Source organism: Vulpes vulpes, chromosome 10 (assembly GCF_048418805.1).
Source record: "Vulpes vulpes isolate BD-2025 chromosome 10, VulVul3, whole genome shotgun sequence".
Classification (NCBI taxonomy): Eukaryota; Metazoa; Chordata; class Mammalia; order Carnivora; family Canidae; genus Vulpes; species Vulpes vulpes.
This window is the reverse complement of record NC_132789.1, coordinates 32,482,560-32,488,842: the sequence shown is the minus strand read 5'-3', so window position 1 is coordinate 32,488,842 and position 6,283 is coordinate 32,482,560. Positions and strand designations below refer to the sequence as shown.

General features: G+C 37.8%; 1 non-coding gene across 1 annotated transcript; it reads left to right on the top strand.

The window, feature by feature from the left end:
- The first annotated feature begins 5,901 nt into the window (after positions 1-5,901).
- Positions 5,902-6,007, top strand: LOC112932000 (U6 spliceosomal RNA). The gene has a single exon (XR_003237409.1). It is a non-coding gene; the product is annotated as a U6 spliceosomal RNA (small nuclear RNA).
- The last annotated feature ends 276 nt before the right edge of the window (positions 6,008-6,283 follow it).

Genomic DNA, 6,283 nt, shown 5'->3' with positions numbered 1-6,283 from the left:
AGTCTGAATTTAAGACTTCTATTAATATATCATTTGCAAGTGCACTTTCATCTACTAACACAGTTGATACATTGTACAAGATGAAATCAAGATAAGTGGACAGAAACATCAACTTTTCCTTAGAGTAGTGATTTTATTTATCTTTTAAAATTTAAAGATACTTTGGAAGACAGAGAACTCACCCAAAAATACTTTCTGTAAAGTATGCCTGTACTGTGTGACTTAGCACCTCTTGGTCACAGCCAACTGGACCAAAATGGACATCCGACTGAAAAGGAAGCAGATAATAAGCTACATACATAAAATTACTTACCTTTAGGGCTAGTAATATTTTGGAGCCAGAAAAGAGGAGAGAAAGCAGAGGAGAGAGACAAATACACCATCCCTAATATCTATGAAAAGGAGACCCCGGTGTTCCATTTATTTCCCCCGGCACATTTGCAGTGCTGGCTTCCAGCTGCATTTCTTTCTTTTTTTTTATAATAAATTTATTTTTTATTGGTGTTCAATAAAACATACAGAATAACATACAGTGCTATACCAACATACAGAATAACACCCAGTGCTCATCCCGTCAAGTGCCCCCCCTCAGTGCCCATCACCCATTCACCCCCACCTCCTGCCCTCCTCCCCTTGAATTCACCGATTCCAAGGTATCTCTATCCAAATAAGCTTAAGGAAGTAGGTCTTTGACTTGGTTTGGATGTTCTCAGGATGTGGGATGAACCCACAGTTGGTCCTCGAATCAGTCTGGTCTACATGGTTGGTGGAATGAAGCTCACTGAACATGCGATAGGCAAAAGGACTGTGGTCTTTGATATTAGCTGTTATGGGGACGTTTGCTCATTTTTATGCTTTAAACAGTGTTCTTGCTTATATGATAAGGGAGTGTATTTGTTTCTTCTTGATCTATCACAGTCACCGAGTGGCCTTGTCTGAGCTGCTGTTCTGTGAAATTGTTTACGTTTGACAGAACAGCAAGGCCTTGCTGCGAGGCCAGCTCCTGGCAACAGCAGAGCACCACTGATGGGGCCAACACATTTTTGGCCTGCCAGGGCTTGCTTTGTTTTCCTCAAACTGAAGCAAGATAGCAAGAGCATAAAAGGACAACATGAATTTTAGGGAGGGAGTGAGGCCACTAGGGGCAAAGGTATAGGGACGAGTGTGGTTTCTTGATGTTATTGAAAGTCAAGAGGAGCTACTTTCATGGAAGCTTTAATCAGCTATTTTACTGATTTTGAAGCCAGGAAATACACTCTTCTGCCAAAATGCTGGTGTGGCAGTTGATGGAGCAAAGAGCTAGGGAAAACATGACTTATTTGTCTCTGTATGTTACCAGATTTCTTCCTAATATATGACACCTAGTTGATTTTCTACTGTGTCTGGCATGCATCCCAGCATAGTACAGAGTAAAACAAGCAGTGAATGCTAATGGCTAAGAAATGAGTTTTAGCATCAAGTTTCTTGGGTTCAAATTACTACTCCTCAATATACTACCTGTGTGATCTATAAGAAATACTATTTTATGCCTACATTATAGTATTTATAGTATAGTAATATTAATACGAATCACTTCAGAGTTGATTTCAGAAATAATATAGCACTAACAGTGCTTAGAATTAAGGAATTAATGTCAGTTTATTGTTTCTCTAACATTTAATAATAAAAAAAATCTCTAATATCCATTATTCTTTTTAATTGATACTTCAAAGACTCAGAGAGAGAAAAGACAATATTTGAATCAAAAAACAAGAATGAAGAGCAAAACGTAAAAACGAACATAAGCCTCCAACAACATCCAGTATCAGGCACACAAGCTTCCCCTCCAACAGAAAGGCCAGTGAGGGCAGTGGCTCCTTCAGGAAGACAGCTGTATTGGGTTCTCAGTTCCATCTGTGCACAGGTAGAGGCCAGGCTACATGCAAGTGAAGGGCTGGATTATCCTCCTTCACACAGAGTGATAACTTCAGTGTTTGGAAATTCTTAAAACTAAAATAATTACTCATAATTGTATTCAATTAAAGCGCAGGACTATAGATAATCTTGGATCTGCCCCTCATATTCAAATATAACAAATGAAAACAAATCTTGAGAATATCCCCAGAAGTGTCTGGGCAAATAGCAATTTATAACAGTCAAGTAAGTTATTTAACTATGAAAACATAAAAAAAAATGCTTGATGATTTGGTGGAAGAGAAAGCACAAATAGAATATGGTTTTGGCATGAATAGGAATTGTACATATTTTGCCCATTAATACACTGAATTAAAAGCATTCAAACGTAAAATTCAGATAAATGGAATGAGTAAGTGATGACACCTGGAAGAAAAAAAAATTAAGTGAGAGAAAATATTCTTTGAGGAGAATCCGAGAAAGCATACTTGTCAGAGCCCAAACTTCAGGCGTGGATGCATTCTTTAACAGAGTGAATCATTCTGCGTACTTATTCAAGGACATATCTGAAATAGTCAATTATCCTGATTGAATGGCCTCAGAGCCACTGAGTTTCCAAGCTTATTGGTTTCAATCTTTTTCCTTTTCTGTGAAGGTCGTTGTAGGAAATTGTCTTAAATATACTGCATACAAATCCTGCCCCTCACACAAATGTTCAACAGCTCTCTATTCTCTATTCTCATCACAGTGTATTGCTCAAACTAAAGTAGGTCAACATATCAGAATAAAATATATCAACATATCTTATAGTTGCCTATTTCTGCACAATACCCAGATCCTGGTCTGACAAAGAACTGAGCTTTCGAATTTCCTCCACTTGTGGCCTCCAGGCCCTGCTCTTCCTCCAGTGTTTGCTGTTCAGGAAATAATGTTTCCATCCTGCTGTTGCTCAGTCCACACACAGAGACATTATTCTTTAAAGGACAGCTGCAAATGGTGCTTTGAATCTGAAGTCACAGAATGTCGATCCCCTTCTCAACATTGTCCAGCAGATCCTCATTTCACTTAGAATAAGGTCCAGGTTTTTTGTGCAGGCATACAAAGCCCTACAGGAACCGACCCTTGGCTACTTCTCTGACTTCATCTCTGACTACGCTTCAAATAACTCTCTAACCATGTTCCCTGCCTGCTATTTCTCAAACATACGTTAGAGCCTTTGTATTTGCCATTTCCCCTTCGGCCACAGGGATTGCCTCCTTGCTTAAATTTTATTCCTTGCAGAGAGCCCTTCCCCATTCACCCCATCTAAAATAGTACCTCCGTTACTTTCTATATTTATTTTGAATCCTTTAAATTCTAGCTGGAAACACTCAAAAGGCCAATGTGTGAATTTCCATGTTTTTACTTTGCAAGGGAACTCATGAAAAGTACTTATTAATGTAAAGTGTGCTGGTTAAATGTTCAGCAACCAGGTTCCTGAACCAGGAAAACAAAATGCTAGAGCTTGATATTGGGAAGAAATGATAATAATTGGTTGGAGATACAGTGAGTTAGCTCCAGTGTGAAAGCGGGCAATGACATTATTGGCCCATGGCTTCTCAGAGTTTACAGTGTTCTTTGTGGGAGGAGGAGCTAAACTATTGTCTCGAGAAATCCTTGAAATGTTGATGTCTTTGCTGTTGCAGAATAATCCAGCCTGCCTTGATCTGTACAAATATATTTGAGGATGGAGGGTTGGAGCATCAACCTGCCTTTAAGATTTCTGTTACTCAGGCAAATGTCATCATTATACAATTCACAAGCCTTGTGATAAAAACACAGATTGCTCAGGAGAAGAATGTGTTTTTGCATATAGTACCAAAACCAGTGGTAGCTCTCCTGAAAAGCTTCAAGAGGATAATGCATAATGTAACAAAAGAAGGATTATTACTTTAATAATTTAATAATTATTATTATCCCTTTCCAGAAATTGTTCTAAGCACTTTATCTTTGGGCATATTTCATTTTATTCACCAGTAAACTCTAGAGGTATATACTGTCTTGCCAATTTATTGTTATTCAGCTATATTAAGATTGAAGATGATTAAGAATTTTCCCCACACAGCTAGCAAGGGGCTGTGGAATCTTCTTTTTAAAAATGTCTTTCTTGGGGCCCCTGGGTGGCTCAGTGGTTGAGCATCTGCCTTCAGCGCAGAGCATCATCCTGGAGTCCTGGGTTCGAGTCCCACATCAGGTTCCCTGCATGGAGCTTGCTTCTTTGTCTGCCTACGTCTTTGCCTCTCTCATGAATAAATAAATAATATTTTTTTTAAATGTCTTTCTTTCCTCCATATAAAATAGGAAACAAAATATATACAACTTCCTTCTTGCTCAAGGGAAGGTAATATAACATCAGAACCATAAATATCCCTTTACTCAAGGGTTCAGTATAAATTAATGAAAATATAAAACCAATCACTTAGACCTAAAATACATTGTCTTTCAGACTATATTTTATTTATTTATTTTTATTTTTTAAATATTTTCTTTATTCATGAGAGACAGAGAGAGAGAGAGAGAGAGAGAGAGAGGCAGAGAGACAGGCAGAGGGAGAAGCAGGCTCCATGCTGGAAGCCTGACGTGGGACTCAATCACAGGACTCAGATCACGCCCTGAGCCAAAGGCAGATGCTCAACCACTGAACCACCCAGGCATTCCATGAACTATATTTTATAAAGCACTGCTCACTGCTAGTAAGAGAAGTTAATAATACTGAATATTTATGACTCACATTGTTAAACAATGAACCTAACAGCTAATTAATTAGAAGAAACAAATAGACAAAATCACCTATAGAGTCACCTATATGTTGCCATTTTTCTAATATCATCTGTTGAGACAACACATGCAAATATAAAAATTAGTGAAACATTTGTTTGTAGACTGTGGTTTGAAGCACCCAGTTATTTCTGTGGGTCCGAGACTACTGGTGTGTGCTAGCAAATTCTGACTCTCTGAACTCTCTTATGGCCAGTGTTGGGGAACAAGTCATAAGAACTTATGGATCGCAAATTCTCAGGTGAAACAAACTTGCTAAAAGTATAGGGATTTAGGAGGTTTTTTGGCTTCATTAATAATAGACTGAAACAACCTGCCTTTCAACCTACCTTAAAATTTCCATACTTGGTGTTGGCTCTTTAGTGATATGGAAGCATATACTTGTTTTATAATGATAAAATTAAGAAAAAATGAAACAAAAATCTTTCTTCACTAAATTCCAATTATAAATCATGTGAAATTACATTGGCATGTAGTAAACAGAGCTCACTCCAAAGCTTAGCAGTTTTTGCTGCACAACTAATGAAGTCATAACAGAATTGATTCCAGTATAAGGAAAAGAAAGACCAAGGTCAGACAACACCTTATGATCAGGACTTCAACCCCAATTCTGTCAGGAGAGTTCCAAAAGCTCCAATTCCAAATGTATCATTTGGAAGAAATTTCTTTGTAGTTTGTATAAGCTGGCTTTACACATGATTTAATGTTTTAACATCTGCTTTATAGTTACTGAAGATCAAACACGAGGGCAAACACTTGAAAATTTGCCCCAATTATAATTTAATTCAATGAAGAGTCCAAGGGAAGAAAAATAGCATTTTTTTCTTCTCAGGCTGTTTGCTTTGAATTAAACTCTTGTTTGACAAAGCAAAGATGAAAAAAAAGGGAGTTTAATTTTTTTTTATTTTTTATTATTTTTTAATTTATTTATGATAGTCACAGAGAGAGAGAGAGAGAGAGAGAGGCAGAGACACAGGCAGAGGGAGAAGCAGGCTCCATGCACCGGGAGCCCGACATGGGATTCGATCCCGGGTCTCCAGGATCGCGCCCTGGGCCAAAGGCAGGCGCCAAACCACTGCGCCACCCAGGGATCCCAAAAAAGGGAGTTTAAAACAAAAAGTAAGACAAGAGGTGTCCTAATACTTTAGATACAATTTGTCAAACAATTAAACAGTTAAAAAGCATCCAATAGTGTTGACTTCAGCAGCACATTTCCTAAAATTGGAATGATACAGAGAAGATTAGCATGGCCCCACACAAGGATGACATGCAAATTCGTGAAAGATTTCATATTTTTTGAATGCACGTGGAACATTCTCCAGAATAGATCACATATTGGGTCACAAATCAGGTCTCAGCTGATACCAAAAGACTGAGTTATCCCATTCTTATTTTCAGACCACGATGCTTTAAAGTTTGAAGTCAACCACAAGAAATAATTTGGAAGGACCACAAATACATGGAGGTTAAAAAGCATCCTACTAAAGAATGAATGGGTCAAACAGGAAACTAAAGAATAATTTTAAAAATACACAGAAGAAAATGAAAATGAAAACACAGCAGTTCAAGAGTT